At 41.9% G+C, this 19,180-nt stretch overlaps 1 long non-coding RNA gene across 1 annotated transcript in view; it reads right to left on the bottom strand.

Moving 5' to 3' along the window:
- Nucleotides 1-19,180, bottom strand: part of LOC118004125 — a 123,398-nt gene that overhangs the window by 31,701 nt on the left and 72,517 nt on the right. The gene's annotated exons all lie outside the window — the stretch shown is intronic.

Below are 19,180 nucleotides of genomic sequence, written 5' to 3'. Positions count from 1 at the left end.
CCTGGTGGCTCAGTTGGTTAAGTGCCTGACTCTTGATTTCAGCTCAGGTCATGATCTCATGGTCATGAGATCAAGACTTGTGTCGGGCTCCATGCTGAGCATGGAGCCTGCTTAAAATTCTCTCTCCCTCTACTTCTCCCTCTGCCCCTCCCCGCCAGAAGGAAAGCAGGAAGGCAGGAAGGCAGGAAGAAAATGAACCAGAACTTGAGTTTCCTTATACTTCCTGGTCTTTGGGGGAAAGTGACTTTATTTTTCCTTAAGATTTTTTTTATTTAATAGAAAGAGAGAGCACAAGCAGGGGGGAGTGGGAGAGGGATAAGCAGGCTCCCTGCTGAGTGGGGAGCCCAATGTGGGGCTCAATCCCAGGACCTGGGATCACGACCTGAGCTGAAGTCAAACAGTTAACCGACTGAGCTATCCAGGCGCCCCTGGCTTTTTTTTTTTTTTAAACTCTCTCATCTGTTCATTTTTTAAAATTTTTTATTGTTATGTTAATCACCATAAATTACATCATTAGTTTTTGATGTAGTGTTCCATGTTCATTGTTTGTCTATAACACCCAGTGCTCCATTCAATATGCTCCCTCTTTAATACCCATCACCAGGCTAACCCATCCTCCCACCACCCTCCCCCCTAGAACCCTCAGTTTGTTTTTCAGAGTCCATCGTCTCTCATGGTTCGTCTCCCCCTCCTATTCCCCCCCCTTCATTTTTCCCCTCCTGCTATCTTCTTCTTCTTTTTTTTTTTTCTTAACATATATTGCATTATTTGTTTCAGAGGTACAGATCTGTGATTCAACAGTCTTGCACACTTCACAGTGCTCACCATAGCACATACTCTCCCCAGTGTCTATCACCCAGCCACCCCATCCCTCCCACCCCCCACCACTCCAGCAACCCTCAGTTTGTTTCCTGAGATTAAGAATTCCTCATATCAGTGAGATCATATGATACATGTCTTTCTCTGATTGACTTATTTCGCTCAGAATAACACCCTCCAGTTCCATCCACTTTGTTGCAAATGGCAAGATCTCATTCTTTTTCATGGCTGCATAATATTCTATTGTGTGTGTGTGTGTGTGTGTGTATATAATCTCTTTTTTTTTATTCTTATGTTAATCCCCATACATTACATCATTAGTTTTAGATGAAGTGTTCCATGATTCATTGTTTGTGCATAACACCCAGTGCTCCATGCAGAATGTGCCCTCCTCAATACCCACCACCAGGCTAACCCATCCTCCCACCCCCCTCCCCTCTAGAACCCTGTTTGTTTTTCAGAGTCCATCATCTCTCATGGTTCGTCTACCCCTCCGATTTCCCCCGCTTCATTCTTCCCCTCCCGCTACCTTCTTCTTCTTTTTTTTTTCTTAACATATATTGCATTATTTGTTTCAGAGGTACAGATCTGAGATTCAACAGTCTTGCACAATTCACAGCGCTTACCAGAGCACATACCCTCCCAAGTGTCTATCACCCAGTTACCCCATTCCTCCCACCCCACCCTCCACTCCAGCAACCCTCAGTTTGTTTCCTGAGATTAAGAATTCCTCATATCAGTGAGGTCATATGATACATGTCTTTCTCTGTTTGACTTATTTCACTCAACATAATACCCTCCAGTTCCAACCATGTCATTGCAAATGGCAAGATCTCATTCCTTTTGATGGCTGCATAATATTCCATTGTATATATATACCACTTCTTCTTTATCCATTCATCTGTCGATGGACATCTTGGCTCTTTCCACAGTTTGGCTATTGTGGACGTTGCTGCTATAAACATCAGGGTGCACGTACCCCTTTGGATCCCTACTTTTGTATCTTTGGGGTAAATACCCAGTAGTGCAATTGCTGGATCATATGGTAGCTCTATTTTAAACTTTTTGAGGAACCTCCATACTGTTTTCCAGAGTGGCTGCACCAGGTTGCATTCCCACCAACAGTGTAGGAGGGTTCCCCTTTCTCCGCATCCCCGCCAACATCTGTCGTTTCCTGACTTGTTAATTTTAGCCATTCTGACTGGTGTGAGGTGGTATCTCATTGAGGTTTTGATTTGGATTTCCCTGATGTCGAGCGATATTGAGCACTTTTTCATGTGTCTGTTGGCCATTTGGATGTCTTCTTTGGGAAAATGTCTGTTCATGTCTTCTGCCCATTTCTTGATTGGATTCTTTGTTCTTTGGGTGTTGAGTTTGATGAGTTCTTTATAGATTTTGGATACTAGCCCTTTATCTGATCTGTCATTTGCAAATATCTTCTCCCATTCTGTCGGTTGTCTTTTGGTTTTGTTGACTGTTTCCTTTGCTTTGCAAAAGCTTTTTATCTTGATGAAGTCCCAATAGTTCATTTTTGCCCTTGCTTCCCTTGCCTTTGGCGATGTTTCTAGGAAGAAGTTGCTTTGGTTGAGGTCAAAGAGGTTGCTGCCTGTGTTCTCCTTTAGGATTTTGATGGACTCCTGTCTCACACTGAGGTCTTTCAACCATTTGGAGTCTATTTTTGTGTGTGGTGTAAGGAAATGGTCCAGTTTCATTCTTATGCATGTGGCTATCCAATTTTCCCAACACCATTTCTTGAAGAAACTGTCTTTGTTCCATTGGACATTCTTTCCTGCTTTGTCAAAGATGAGTTGACCATAGAGTTGAGGGTCCATTTCTGGGCTCTCTATTCTGTTCCATTGATCTATGTGCCTGTTTTTGTGCCAGTACCATGCTGTCTTGATGATGACAGCTTTGTAATAGAGCTGGAAGCCTGGAATTGTGATGCCGCCGGCTTTGCTTTTCTTTTTCAACATTCCTCTGGCTATGTGGGGTCTTTTCTGGTTCCATACAAATTTTAGGATTATTTGTTCCATTTCTTTGAAAAAAGTGGATGGTATTTTGATGGGGATTGCATTGAATGTGTAGATTGCTCTAGGTAGCATTGACATCTTCACAATATTTGTTCTTCCAATCCATGAGCATGGAACGTTTTTCCATTTCTTTGTGTCTTCCTCAGTTTCTTTCATGACTATTGTATAGTTTTCTGAGTACAGATCCTTTGTCTCTTTGGTTAGATTTATTCCTAGGTATCTTATGGTTTTGGGTGCAATTGTAAATGGGATCGACTCCTTAATTTCTCTTTCTTCTGTCTTGTTGTTGGTGTATAGGAATGCCACTGACTTCTGTGCATTGATTTTATATCCTGCCACTTTACTGAATTCCTGTATGAGTTCTAGCAGTTTTGGGGTGGAGTCTTTTGGGTTTTCCACATAAAGTATCATATCATCTGCAAAGAGTGAGAGTTTGACTTCTTCTTTGCTGATTTGGATGCCTTTGATTTCTTTTTGTTGTCTGATTGCTGTGGCTAGGGCTTCCAATACTATGTTGAATAGCAGTGGTGATAGTGGACATCCCTGCCACGTTCCTGACCTTAGGGGGAAAGCTCTCAGTTTTTCCCCATTGAGAATGATATTCACTGTAGGTTTTTCATAGACGGCTTTTATGATATTGAGGTATGTACCCTCGATCCCTATACTCTGAAGAGTTTTGATCAAGAAAGGATGCTGTACTTTGTCAAAAACTTTTTCTGCATCTATTGAGAGGATCATATGATTCTTGTTCTTTCTTTTGTTAATGTATTGTATCACATTGATTGATTTGCGGATGTTGAACCAACCTTGCAGCCCAGGGATAAATCCCACTTGGTCGTGGTGAATAATCCTTTTAATGTACTGTTGGATCCTATTGGCTAGTATTTGGGTGAGAATTTTTGCATCCATGTTCATCAGGGATATGGGTCTGTAATTCTCCTTTTTGATGGGGTCTTTGTCTGGTTTGGGGATCAAGGTAATGCTGGCCTCATAAAATGAGTTTGGAAGTTTTCCTTCCATTTCTATTTTTTGGAACAGTTTCAGAAGAATAGGTATGAATTCTTCTTGAAATGTTTGGTAGAATTCCCCTGGGAAGCCATCGGGCCCTGGGCTTTTGTTTTTTGGGAGATTTTTGATGACTGCTTCAATTTCCTTAGTGGTTATAGGTCTGTTCAGGTTTTCTATTTCATCCTGGTTCAGTTTTGGTAGTTGATACATCTCTAGGAATGCCTCCATTTCTTCCAGGTTATCTAATTTGCTGGCATAGAGTTGCTCATAATATGTTCTTAGAATTGTTTGTATTTCTTTGGTGTTGGTTGTGATCTCTCCTCTTTCATTCATGATTTTGTTGATTTGGGTCATTTCTCTTCTCTTTTTGATAAGTCTGGCCAGGGGTTTATCAATCTTGTTAATTCTTTCAAAGAACCAGCTCCTAGTTTCGTTGATCTGTTCTACTGTTCTTTTCGTTTCTATTTCATTGATTTCTGCTCTGATCTTTATGATTTCTCTTCTCCTGCTGGGTTTAGGCTTTATTTGCTGTTCTTTCTCCAGCTCCTTTAGGTGTAGGGTTAGGTTGTGTACTTGAGACCTTTCTTGTTTCTTGAGAAAGGCTTGTATTGCTATATACTTTCCTCTTAGGACTGCCTTTGCTGCATCCCAAAGATTTTGAATAGTGTGTTTTCATTTTCATTGGTTTCCATGTATTTTTTTAATTCTTCTTTAATTTCCTGGTTGACCCATTCATTCTTCAGTAGGATGCTCTTTAGCCTCCATGTATTTGAGTTCTTTCCGACTTTCCTCTTGTGATTGAGTTCTAGTTTCAAAGCATTGTGGTCTGAAAATAGGCAGGGAATGATCCCAATCTTTTGGTACTGGTTGAGACCTGATTTATGACCTAGGATGTGATCTATTCTGGAGAATGTTCCATGGGCACTAGAAAAAATTTGTATTCCGTTGCTTTGGGGTGGAATGTTCTGAATATGTCTGTGAAGTCCATTTGGTCCAGTGTGTCATTTAAAGTCTTTATTTCCTTATTGATCTTTTGCTTAGACAATCTGTCCATTTCTGTGAGGGGGGTGTTAAAGTCCCCCACTATTATTGTATTGTTGTCGATGTGTTTCTTTGCTTTTGTTATTAATTGCCTTATATAATTGGCTGCTCCCATGTTAGGGACATAGATATTTACAATTGTTAGATCTTCTTGTTGGATAGGTCCTTTAAGTAGGATATAATGTCCTTCCTTGTCTCTTATTACAGTCTTTGGTTTAAAATCTAATTTGTCTGATATAAGGATTGCCACCCCAGCTTTCTTTTGGTGTCCATTAGCATGGTAAATGGTTTTCCACCTCCTCACTTTCAATCTGGGGGTGTCTTTGGGTCTAAAATGAGTCTCTTGCAGACAGCATATCGATGGGTCTTGTTTTTTAATCCAGTCTGATAGCCTGTGTCTTTTGATTGGGGCATTTAGCGCATTTACATTCAGGGTAACTATTGAAAGATAGGAATTTAGTGCCATTGTGTTGCCTGTAAGGTGACTGTTACCGTATATTGTCTGTGTTCCTTTCTGGTCTATGTTGCTTTTAGGCTCTCTCTTTGCTTAGAGGACCCCTTTCAAGATTTCCTGTAGGGCTGGTTTTGTGTTTGCAAATTCCTTTAGTTTTTGTTTGTCTTGGAAGCTTTTTATCTCTCCTTCAATTTTCAATGACAGCCTAGCTGGATAGAGTATTCTTGGCTGCATATTTTTCTCATTTAGTGCTCTGAATATATCCTGCCAGTCCTTTCTGGCCTGCCAGGTCTCTGTGGATAGGTCTGTTGCCAATCTAATGTTTCTACCCTTGTAGGTTACATATCTCTTCTCCCGAGCTGCCTTCAGGATTTTCTCTTTGTCTATGAGACTCGTAAGTTTTACTATTAGATGTCGGGGTGTTGACCTATTTTTATTGATTTTGAGAGGGGTTCTCTGTGCTTCCTGGATTTTCATGCCTGTTTCCTTCCCCAAATTAGGGAAGTTCTCTGCTATAATTTGCTCCATTATACCTTCTGCCCCTCTCTCTCTTTCTTCTTCTTCTGGGATCCCAATTATTCTACTGTTGTTTCATCTTATGGTATCGCTTATCTCTCGAATTCTGCCCTCGTGATCCAGTAGTTGTTTATCTCCCTTTTTCTCAGCTTCTTTATTTTCCATCATTTCATCTTCTATATTACTGATTCTCTCTTCTGCCTCATTTATTCTAACAGTTAGTGCCCCCATTTTTGATTGCACCTCATTAATAGCCTTTTTGATTTCTACTTGGTTGGATTTTAGTTCTTTTACTTCTCCAGAAAGGGTTTCTCTAATAACTTCCATGCTTTTTTCAAGCCCAGCCAGTATCTTTAAAGTGATGATTCTGAACTCTAGATCTGACATCGTACTAATGTCCGTATTGAGTAGGTCCCTGGCAGTCGGTACTACCTCTTGTTCTTTTTGTTGAGGTGATTTTTTCTGTCTTGTCATTTTGTGCAGAGGAGAATAGATTAATGAGAGAACAAAATGCTAGCAGAGTAACAACGTCCCCAGAAAATATACTCTAAACAAATCAGAAAAGACCTGAAGCAGTGGGAAAAGAAAGGGAAAGAGAGAAAAAAGAAAAAGATAAAGATAAAAACAAAAACAAACAAAACAAAACAACAACAACAAAAAAAAACCCAGAATGTGATCAAATATGATCAAGCTGGTATATAGATCAGTGCCACACACTAGATTTGGGGTGTATTTTGGTCTTTTAGAAGAAAGTGCCTCCCAAAATTTTAAAGAAAGAAAAACTTATATATGTACAAAAATAAGGGTTGATATGGTGAAGGGATGGAATATGACTGTAAAGATGGAAATTATAAAAAATTTTATAAAAGGAATTGATAAGAAGTTGTTTGAAAAAAGAAAGAAGAGGATTTAAAAAAAGAAAAAAGAAGAAAAGAAAAAAAAAGGGAGAGGATGTGATCAGGCAGGGGAATATAAAGCACCGTATACTAGAGATTTAGGGTATATTTTAATCTGTTAGAAGAAACTATCTCAAAATTTTAAAGAGAGAACAACTTATATATATAAGCCAAAAATACGGGTAACTACTATGAAGGGATAGAATATGACTCTAAAAATGAAAAATAAAAATGTTTTTTTTAAAAAAGGGATTGATAAGATGTTGGTTGAAAAAGGGAAAAAGAAAAATTCAAAAAGAAAAAAAGTTAAAAAAAAAATTAACTTTGAAAGACTAAAGAATCATGGTAAAAAAGCCATGAATTCTATGTGCAGTATTCCCCTAGCGCCGGAGTTCTGCCGTCTCATTGATCGGTAAACTTGGTCTTGGCTGGCTGTTCTCGCTGATCTTCTGGGGAGGGGCCTGTTGCCGTGGTTTCCAAATGTCTTTGCCCGAGGCGGAATTGGACCGCCCTTGCCCCCTCCTGGGCTAAGTAATCTGCTCGGGTTTGCTCTCTGGAGCCTTTGTTCCCTGCGAGCTTTCCGTACAGCTTTGGAGGTGGAGAGTGAAAATGGCGGCCTCCCAATCTCCGCCCCGGAGGAGCTGAGAACTTGGGGCCCGCTTCTCAGTGAGCCCCCAGAGAAAAGCCGTCAGTCACTCCCATCTCCCCGGTCTCCGGCTGCACTCTGTGCTCACCCGGCCTGTGACCGCGCGTTTCTATCTCTGGCACCTGACCCCGGGTGGAGTCTCCAAACCCAGCAGATCCCCGCAGTGTGCTCCCGCGCGGCTCCTCCTGGGGGAGGAAGGTGAGTCTCCCCGGATCTGCCGCTTGTTGGGTCCCTGCTGGAGGAGCAGTGGCCCGGCTGTGCCCCGGATCACCGTTTATGGCAACCCCGAGCTGAGAGCCCGCGCCTGGGCTCCGCCTCTGCAGCCGGCTTCCCTGCTCCGTTACCTGGGAGCTCTGCCACACTCAGGAACCCCCGGTCTTTCTGTGACCCCGAGGGTCCTGAGACCACACTGTCCCAGAGGGTTCCACCCCCCGCTTAGCCACCAGAGTGACGTCCCTCAGCGGAGCAGACTTTTAAAAGTTCCGATTTTGTGCTCCGTGGCTCTATCACTTGCCAGAAGCGGCCGACGGAGGCCCCTCCCCCGCCGTCTAAACTCCCGAATATCGCCTCGGATTCACTTCTCCGCACATCCTACCTTCCAGAAAGTGGTCGCTTTTCTGACGAGAGAGTTGTTGCTCTTCTTTTCTTCGATCTCCTGTTGAGTTTGTAGGTGTTCAGAATGGTTTGATCCCTATCCAGCTGAATTCCTGAGAGGAGACAAAATCCAGGTCTCCTACTCCTCCGCCATCTTGCTCCGCCCCCCCTATAACCTCTTCTTTATCCATTCATCTGTTGATGGACATCTTGGCTCTTTCCACAGTTTGGCTCTTGTGGACATTGCTGCTATAAACATTGGGGTGCATGTACCCCTTCGGATCCCTACATTTGTATCTTTGGCAAGGGCAAAAATGAACTACTGGGACTTCATCAAGATAAAAAGCTTTTGCACAGCAAAAGAAACAGTCAACAAAACCAAAAGACAACCGACAGAATGGGAGAAGATATTTGCAAATGACAGATCAGATAAAGGGTAGTATCCAAAATCTATAAAGAACGTCTTAAACTCAACATCCAAAGAACAAATGATCCAATCAAGAAATGGGCAGAAGACATGAACAGACATTTTTCCAAAGAAGACATCCAAATGGCCAACAGACACATGAAAAAGTGCTCAACATGGCTCGGCATCAGGGAAATCCAAATCAAAACCTCAATGAGATACCACCTCACACCAGTCAGAATGGCTAAAATTAACAAGTCGGGAAACGACAGATGTTGGCGGGGATGCAGAGAAAGGGGAACCCTTCTACACTGTTGGTGGGAATGCAAGCTGGTGCAGCCACTTTGGAAAACAGTATGGAGGTTCCTCAAAAAGTTGAAAACAGAGCTACCATATGATCCAGCAATTGCACTACTGGGTATTTACCTCATCTGTTCATTTTTATTGTCAAAGTTTCTCTGAGATTGGTTTTTGGTGATAAGTTCGTCAGTTTGGCAAAGTGCAGGGAATAGATGAGTAAAGATCAACTTTGTGAGCAAACATTTCAGGTCTAGCCCCAGTTGTCCCTGCAGCCCTTTCCCGCTCCTTTGTTTTCACACATTCTGATACAACCAGACTGACCTTGGCTGTTTCCTCAGATCCTGTGTATTTACAGCTTCGTATTTTGCTAATACTGCTCTCAACCTAGAAACCTTCCTTTCTGAATTTTTCCTCCACTCTCACTGCCAGCATTGTTGTGTCCAAATCCTCCCCATCCTTCAAGGCTTGGTAATGTTACATCTCTACAAAGCGTAGATAATCTTTCTCCAAGGGTGCAGTGAATATCTCCATCAGCTGTGCCCCTAGAACTCAGATACGTGCTTTTGATATGCCGCTCTCAGATGGTCCCGGTGCCCACAATAGCACAGTTGTCAGACACAGGATCTGCAGTCACACCCACTTGAGTTCAAATCCTTACTGGAGTCTGAGCTGTGATTTTGGGCAAGTGGTAAGCCTCTGCATGCCTCAGTTTCCTCTGTAAAATGGAGCTAATAGCACCTACTTCATGAAGTTTTTGTTAGGTTTAAATGAGCCAGTACATGTAAAGCATTTATTTATTTATTTTTTAAAGTTTTTTATTTTATTTTTTATACTAGAGAGAGAGAGAGAAAGCACAAGCAGGGGGGAGCAGCAGGCAGAGGGAGAGGGAGAAGCAGGCTCCCTGCTGAGCGGGGAGCCTGATGCGGGGCTTGATCCCAGGACCCCGGGATCACGACCTGATCCGAAGTCAGACGCTTAACCGTCTGAGCCACCAAGGTGCCCCACATGTAAAGCATTTAGAACAGTGCTTTGCCCATAGTGAGTGTTTAATAAATGCTAGCTATCATCACTACTTTCTCCTTCTACCTTATTTTATAGGTACAACATCACTGTCTTATGTTTCCTCCTAGACTCTACACTCCTTGAGAGCAGGAGGATTTGTGCCTGTTCATTTTTTGTAGCTCTTTATGCCTAGAACTTAGCACACAAAACTAGTTACCTGACAGATTTTGGAAAACTTAGGTCCAAGTCATTTCTATCTTTTCATCCCTAATATTCACAAGGTGACTTTAACCATGGAATAAGCAATTCCATGAATTAAAGAAGTCTATTGTAATTAAATGTCACATTGTCACTGGGGCATCTGGGTGGCTCAGTCGGTTAAGTGACCGACTCTTGGTTTTGGCTCAGGTCATGATCTCCAGGTTGTGAGATTGAGCCCGGTGTCCGGCTCTGCACTCAGCGTGGGGTCTGCTTGAGATTCTTTCCCTCTGCCTCTCCCTCTGCCCCTCCCCGCACTCGCATGCATGTGCACATGCGCGCTCTCTCTCTAAAATAAATAAATAAATAAAAATAAAATCTTTACAAAAAACAAATGTCATATTGGACATTAGACTAAACAGTCTGTAGTCAGTTGCATGCTAATGCATGTGGCAGACCAGGGCCTTTTAAAGAATGTTACATGTGGTGCACAGCTCTGTGACTCAGGGCCCCCAGCTCCTGTTCCTGGTCCCATTCCACTGCTCTAAACAGCCAGATTCAATTACCTTTACTTCCTATGGCTGTGGGTCAGCCTGGTTCCAGCTGGCCGTGTACAGTGATGACCGAGGCTACCATAGAAAGCAGTCAACTTTGCAGAAAGCAGCCTCACCCATGATCCATAGACCAGTTGGTGAACAAACATGTACTAAAGGAAAACATCATGTATTACTCCTGTGGGACAAAGTTCAGTTGTAGTCAAGATTACAGATCAAAGTCAGATCTGTTTCTGAGATATTTTCCACATCTTTTTCTGATATTTCTGACATTTTTGCAGAGATACTTCTTGGTCTATGATCATGGATTTGTGCCAAACAGCAGTTTACCCAACACTGTGATTCATTTATTTGTTTTCTATACACTGTTTGACTTTTCTCATATTTGGCTTTGGCTAAAGACACTCAGCATATGCTTTATGTGGCTAACCAGTCAGACTTTTTAGTATTTTGGGATCTTAATACAAAAAAGAAATTAATCTGGGAATATATCCAAAGGTAACAAAAACATTAACACGAAAAGATATCTACATCCCCATGTTCATAGCAGCATTATTTGCATTAGCCAAAAAGTGGAAACAACCTAAGTATCCATCAATGGATGAATGGATAAAGAAGTTGTGGTATCTATATACAATGCAATATTATTCAGCCATAAAAAATGAGGAAATTCTACCATTTGCAACAACATGGATGGACCTTGAAGGCATTATGCTAAGTGAAATATCAGACAGAGAAAGACAACTATTATACAATCTCACTTATATGTGGAATCTAAAAAAAAAAAAAGGCAAAAAAAAACCTTGTTAAAAAAAAAAGATCAGACGTTACTGAGGTGGGGGGTTGGTAGGGAGAATTAGAGGAAGGTGGTCAAAGAGTACAGACTTCCACTTGTAAGATAAAGAAGTACTAGGGACGAAATACACAATACACTACACGCCACCTCTAGCTAACACTGTTGTATCACATATAGGAAAGCTGTTAAGAGTATAAATCCTAAGAAAAATTTTTCCCCTTTATTCTTTTTTTTTAAATTATTTATTTATTTATTTGACAGAGAGACCTAGTTGAGAGCAGGAACACAAGCACGAGGAGTGGGAGAGGAAGAAGCAGGCTTCCCGTGGAGCAGGGAGCCCAATGCGGGGCTTGATCCCAGGACCCTGGGACCATGACCTGAGCCGAAGGGAGACGCTTAACGACTGAGCCACCCAGGTGCCCCGCCCCTTTATTCTTTTCTTCTTCTTGTATCTATATTAGCAGATAGATGTTAGCTGAACTTACTGTGGTCAGCACGTCACAATATATGTAAATCAAACCATCACGCGGTACACCTCTGAAACCTATATAGTGGTGTATGGCAATTATCTCTCAGTAAAACTGGAAAACAATTCAGACCAAAGGCTGGGATTTTTCTAATAATAAACCAGGGACTACTCATTTTCTTTTTAGTGAGTATTAACTTCAGTGTAGTTCTTCTCCTCTGTGAAATTTCACAGCATTAATGTTAAAACATAATTCAGGTCAAGTAAAGGATCAGTTCCTTTTATGTCGTCATTAATACTTCCAAGTTTGTGAGTAAGAGCCATACAAAGTATCACAGGCCCACAGAAATGGGCCTGGAGAAATTAGGCCCGACAGGGCTCAAAGAAATTAAGGTAGAAGATACTGCCTTCTCTTTGCTCTCAGGGGCATTATTTCTTTTCTCACAACTAAACTTAGACCCAGGCAAAGCAGGCAGTGGCCTATAGCACAGAGGGGTACTGAAAGTCTCCAAAGTTGTTCCTCCAACCTGCCTCTTACGTTTGCATTCTTACGTCTAGAGTGGCATTCCATTGGCAGAAGTTTGTTCCAGAGACTGCAGTCCACTCCCTTACTAATTCATTTGTTCATCCAATGCTTATTCGTGCCACTAAGTGCAGGAACTGGGGAAAGAAAAGTAAGACCAGAGCTTTTTGTCTTGTAGGAAGACAAAAATAGGGAGATGGTTAAAACTCTGTATGTTTGAGAAGTGTGATGATAGAGCTTTTCTAGGTATGGGGCTGCCAGAGAAGTAGGAGGTGATCCCAGAGAAAGGGATTTCATAGAAAACCACGGTAGAGGAATGATGAAGTCCTATCCCTCACAGAGGACAAGTAAAGTGAGGAAAGACAATGTTGAGTACAGATATCTCTGACGGGGGAATGCTTTAAGCTGGCTAGTGGTTATGAACAAGTAAAGTACATGGTAGCCTTTCAGGTTCACAATGTAACACCATCCAAAAGCTGGACAGAATTTGTCCCACAAGCTAAGACTTGATAGGGAAGTGAGTGAGAGTAGATAGACTGGGAGTCTGGGCTCCTGGGGGGGTGGGAGGGGAGGTGGTTGAAGAGGGCTCTTGGTTCTTGGAGGAACAACTTAGCGCATTAGGGCCAGAGTTTGAGGTGTCCTGAGACAGGCACTGGAAGAGGACGTCAGAAACCACCAAGCAAACTTTGCCTATTTGGTAATTTGGAGGAAAGTGGGCACTGGCTTAGTCTTGTGCAGTGAGGTACCAGAAGGAAGCCATCAGTTAAATCTGGATTAATGTGGTTTATTTGATTAAAATAGGCAAAGCATGTCTTTGGCTTCGGGGCTAGAAGACCCTTGAATTCTCGAATTCTAATCATTCCTGCCACTGCACTGTAACCCCAAGCAGCATATGCTCTTCGTTCTAACTGGAGTACCTCTGCACCATCTTCTTTGCCCTTCAAGTCTTCAACAAGTGTCCCCTACTTCCCCGATGGCTCAGACTATTAAGTGTGCCTGTTCTAAGCTCCCGTAACAGTTAGTACCTCTCTCTCATTAGATGAGTACCCACCACACTGGATTGTCCCTGTCTATTTACTTTTTGGTCTCCCCCTTCAGTAGGCTGAACTTTCTGAGGGCAGAGATTGCCTTCCATCTCTTTATCCCCAGGACTTAGCCAGATTAGAATACAGTAGCTGAGGATATATTTCTGTGGTTCTGTGGATGGATAAATGGATGGATGAATTGAGCAAATGGATAAATGACTGGCCCAAGTCAAGAAGAATTTGCATTCTCCTTAGGAGTACAGACCTTAGGGAGTAAATGCTCAGAAAAATGTTGAACCTATTTTAATGCTGTGATGAACCATGGATAAAAAGCATGTGCCTTGGTCCAAATCAAACTTAGTTGTGATCTGGCGTGCTTTATTTTCCGGTTCACAGTGAGCACTGTAATTTTAAGTCAAGGTTTGCTTAGTAGGCAGGTTTCAAAGATGTGGCAGGAGAAGCAATCTAATCGAAAAAGCTCACACTAGGAGCCAAGAGGTCTAGCCTCTCTTCCTGAGACCCCACCAACTTCCTGATTATGTAACCCAAATGAGCTTCTTATCTTCATATGCTTCCAGTCTCCCAGCCTCTAGTCTTTCCCCTTTGCACCCCATCCACCACCCAGTTATCTTTCCTGAAAACAAATTAATCATCTTGTTTTTTTACTTTAAAACCCCCTTTGACTCCAGAGCAAAGTCCTAGCCCTTTAGCAGGCAAACAAGGTCTTTTTAGTATCTCTCAAGGCTGATGGTCTTTTATCATGTCTCTTCCATCCAGTGACTCCATGGTTCCCATTCCTCTAATCAAACTCTTTCACGCCTCTGTGTTTTTGCCACACACTGTCCCCAGTGTCATTCTACACTCATTTCACGTAGTGAACACCTGCTTGTTCATCTTTCAAGACTTAGCCAATGGAGCCCAATGGTTGTTTCCTCAGCAAGGCCTCTTCTGACTTCTTCAGATAATGTGAGCACCTCCTCCACTCTGCTCTGACAGCATTTTCTATCCTTTATCTTAGACCACTTGTAAGTTCTATAGAGATTGTTTGCTTACTTATCCATCTCAGGTACAAAATTCTGAGTTCTTATAGGTTGGGACCATTGTTCCTATATCCTTAGTCATTAGCACTTAGGAGGTTCCCCAGTATATGGTCAAAAAAATCAAAGGAGTTATATCGAATATTACATGTACTGTCTTCCTTACTGTGGCTGTTTTCACTTCTCATCCATCTCCGCATGAAATGTAATAATAAAGATTGGTTTATTGAGCACTGATCAGGCAGCAGGAACTTTTCTCTACCCTTTACATATGACAACTTCATTTAATCCTTACCTCAGCCCTGCAGAGCAGGCATTACCATTACTTTATTACTCTTAGTTTACAGATAAAGAAACTGAGGCCTAAAGAGGTTAAATATCCTTCCCAAGTCATACTTAGTAGATGGTAGAGCTAGGATTCAAATGAAGACTCCAACTTCAAAGCCCATGGCCTTTCCACAATGTCACCAGAATGTAGGTTCTCACTTGGTTGTTTAATTGCTCTGAATTTCATTGAACAGGATTGCAAGAGTCAGGCTCACTCTGATTTCCAGCTGGGGACTGGCCATCTCCACAGCCCATCCATGAAACCCTAGACAGCCATATCTAAATGCTGGCGTGCATGAAGACAAAACCCAGATCCTTTTCCTGGCAGGAAGCTGTGTCTTCTAGCACATGGAACCAGGACTGCATTTCCTGGGATTAGATGGAGCCCTCAGCACAGAGGCCCTCTCATGGGTTTGTCCTCAGTGTCCAGCCCAGAAACTGTCTGTTCCCTAGCTCCCTGGAGAATGAAAAATTATTGGCTTCTGGAATGTTTTTCTGGTCACTGAGCCCTCAAGGTGAAAGGTCTCTTGGATGGAAACCAACAGGCCAAGTTTACCCAACCCAGCAAGGCGTCAGGCAGCCCCGAGGCACATTCCACTAGATCCCACAGAACAGCTGGGGCTTCTTCTCCTCAGCATGATACCTGCCCTCGAAGAATGGAGGTCTTTCTGCCCCACTGCACAGCTGACATAAAGCAGAAATCCCACTGCAGAGCACCCTTCAGGCTGGAGACTGCACAGAGCCCTCAGAAATATTCTCTTCTCCCTCTGCTTTTCACTGTTGCTGCTAAGACTTCAGCTTATGGGGAGAAGAGAGGCTCACAAAACACTATGTGCTCCTGTCCTAAAAATGTCCCATAGGAATAGAGCCAGAAGGGAGCAGAATATTTACATGCTTGTGAACACCATTACATGCCAGCCATTTTATATATATCATCTCATTTAACCATTACTACAATTATTTTTCCCATTTTAAAGACGTAGAAACTGAAAATGACTCTAACTACAATAGTGGCATATCTCCCTTCTTTGATAAAAGGGATCCTGTGAAACCTTGGACCTTGGGCCTGAAAATCAGTGACTGGAGCTCAGCATGAGGGTGAAGTGTAACGTAGCCACACAGGTAGTGTCCTTGCATTAGTCATGTCTGCACATTGTCTGAGACTCTGTGATACCTTGCCCTGTGTATCCCTGCTGGAATCAGGAATTCTATCTGGGCCCCAAACCCAGCTGTCCAGTACTAGGAAAAGGAAGCAGTTTGAGTTTTACAAGAAGAGCCTTGAACTAGGAGTTTGAATACATTTGCTTGAGTCCCAGCTCTACAATTTAATATATGAGATCTTGCCTTGGTTTTCTCATCTGTGAAGTGGGAATAATAATGATTGATCTCCTACTTTGGGTTTCTGATGATTAAATGAAATATTGCATGTGTGGTGTGGGGAAGGCCCAAAGAGACTTGGCCTATTCATAAATGAGCCATGTTCTTGTCCATTGCCCTTTCTATGGAGCTCCATCATGACTGAACAGCACTCCATTCTTTAGAATAACTTTTCTCCTACCCTCTTCCCCACAAGCTAAATGAAGAGCAGGTTGGTTTGGAGGAAGGAGCATAGACTAGGAATTCAATTACTTGGGTTTGAGTCCTGGTTTTATTAACCATTGGCTATGAGATAATTGAGTCACTGAGCCTCAATTTTCTCATCTGTTGAGTGGGGATAATATCAGTAGTTATTTCTAGGGGTGCCATGAAGACTATATGAGTGCATCAGTGCTTTATAGATTCTAATGTGCTATACAAAGGCAAGTTATTCATCTAACAAAGTTTTTTGACCATCTGCTATGGACTAGGCATGTTCCAAGTGATGACAATCCAAAGACAATAAGACATGGTATCCATTAAGCTCACAGTCTGTGGAGGAGATGGAAGCATACACAGGTAATTACAACACAGTGTGGTAAGTGCCATGACAGGGAAGCATAGAAGAGGGGCACTGTATTAGCTATCTATTGCTACAAAACAAATTACCCCAACATCAAGTAGCTTAAAACAACAAGCAGTTATTATCTCACATATATTCTAGGAGTCAGGAATCTGGGAATGGCTTAGCTGGGTAGTTCATGAGGTCAAGCTGTTGGCCAAGGCCATAGTCTTTGAAGACTTGACTAGGGCTGGAGAATCCACTTCTAAGCTCATTCATGTGGCTGTTGGCAGGAGGCTTCAGTTCCTTGCCATGTGAGCCTCTCCATAGGTCTGCTCAAGATATGACTTTCTCCAAGGGAAGTCATCCAAGAGAAAGAGAGCATGTGTGAGAGAGCATCCAAGAGTATAACCTAAACTGAGACGTGCCATGCTATCACTTCTGCCATTTTCTATTGGTCACAAAGACCAACCATGGTACAATGCAGAAGGGCACTACATGAGGGTGTAACTTGCAGGAGGTGGGGATCATTGGGACCCACTTTGGATGCTTGCTGCCACAGGTACTAAACACACTAGGAGAGAGGAGCCAGGAAAATTGTCTAGAGCTTAAGCTCGGGTGTATTTTTACTGCTTCTTGTAGTTTCTGCTGAATGCTGGACTAGTAAGAGAAAACTTCCTTTTCTATCCAGATTATTCTGCTATTAGGTGGAAATGACATTGTACAAAATATAGAGCAAACACAAACTATCAAGAAATGGTAATGACTCATCAAAATAAAAAGCTTCTGCACAGCAAAGTAAACAGTCAACAAAACTAAAAGACAACCTACTGAATGGGAGAAGATATTTGCAAATGATGTATCCAATCAAGGGTTAGTATCCAAAATATATAAAGAACTGATACAACTCAACACCTCAAAAAACATAATCCAACTAAAAAAATGCAAAGAAGACATGAACATTTTTCCAAAGAAAACATCCAAATGGCCATAAACAGTATGGAGTTTCCTCAAAAAGTTAAAAATAGAACAACCCTATGATTCAGTAATTATGCTACTGGGTATTTACCCAAAAAATACAAAAACACTAATTCAAAGGGATATGTGCACCCTTATGTTTATTGCAGCATTATCTGCCCAATCATGGAAGCAGCCCAACTATGTCCATTGATAGATGAATGGATAAAGAAGAAGTATGATGGATTATTATTCAGCCATAAAAAAGATAGAAATCTTGCCATTTGCAACAACATGGATGGAGCTAGAGAGTATAATGCTAAGAAAATATGTCAGTCAGAGAAAGACAAATACCGTATCTCACTCATATGTGGAATTTGAGAAACAAAACAAACAAGCAAAGGGTAAAAGAGAGAGAGAAAAAAAACAAGAAACACTCTTAACTATAGAGAACAAACTGATGGTTATGAAAGGGGAGGTGCGTGGGGGGGATGGATGAAACAGGTGAAGGGGATTTAGAGTACAATTATCATGATGAGCACTGAGTAATGTATAGAATTTTTGAATCACTGTATCATACAACTGAAACTAATATACCACTGTATATTAACTATACTGGAATTAAAACAAAAAACTTAATAAAAAAGAAGTGGTAATGACTTTGATGGTGGGAGCATCTTCCAGTTCTGTCTTCAGAGCAACTGCATCCTGGTAAGTCAGTTCCCCAAAGGCCCTAGTATAGCCCTTAAAGTTCATAGCCTTCCCAGAGCTGACCAACAATCACTAGTACCCACCCCTATTACAGTGCAACTCACATTGTACCACAATTGTGTGTTTATGTGTCTCACATCCCTTTAAACTGCCCTGAGCAGGCAGGGGAAATGTCTGTCTGGTACACAGCTTGTCCCACATCTAGCATGGTGCTTGGCACTATGCCTAACTGTTTGATAAAAGAATTAACAGAAACTGAATGAATATGGAATACACTGTATGTTATAAGGTCCATGCAGGTAAGTAATTATCACAACATTTAAGAAGCTATGCTTTGTGTTTCCTGAGTGTCAGGTCCTATGCTACATGCTTTATGTATATTACTTCATTTAACACTCATCACGGTCCTATGGTAGGCATTATTATCCCCATTTAACAGATGAGGAAACCAAGGTCACACAATTAGAAAATGGCGGAGTGTGGATTTGACACCAGGTCTGTCAGACTCCGAAGCCTGTACAACTAATCCTATCATATCTGGTAGCAGATCTTCTCAAACACACAAACAAAAAATTTCAGATCTTAAGGACTTTGGGTAGTTAACAAACCAGATAAAAGAAAATTAAATAGTCTTAAGGAACAATTTGATCAATATCTAAAAACCAGGTGTTTCCCTTTCTCTCTCTCTCTCTTTCACACACACACATACACACATCCCTTATTTTTCCAGGAAAGCCCAGTTTAAGTTCCACCTCTTCCAGGAAACCTTCTTTGACTCACAGTGATGCTTGTCACCCCTAAATTCCTGCAGCACTTGTGATAGAGCCATTCAGTTGATACAAACTATGGTAGTCTTTTTTTTTTTTTTAAGATTTTATTTATTTGACAGAGAGAGACACAGAGAGAGAGGGAACACAAGCAGGGGGAGTGGGAGAGGGAGAAGCAGGCTTCCCACG

Source organism: Mirounga leonina, unplaced genomic scaffold (genome assembly GCF_011800145.1).
Source record: "Mirounga leonina isolate KUSES-001 unplaced genomic scaffold, KU_Mleo_1.0 Mir_92, whole genome shotgun sequence".
NCBI lineage: Eukaryota > Metazoa > Chordata > Mammalia > Carnivora > Phocidae > Mirounga > Mirounga leonina.
Note: the sequence above shows the minus strand (reverse complement) of the source record. Positions and strands in the feature narration are given on the sequence as shown.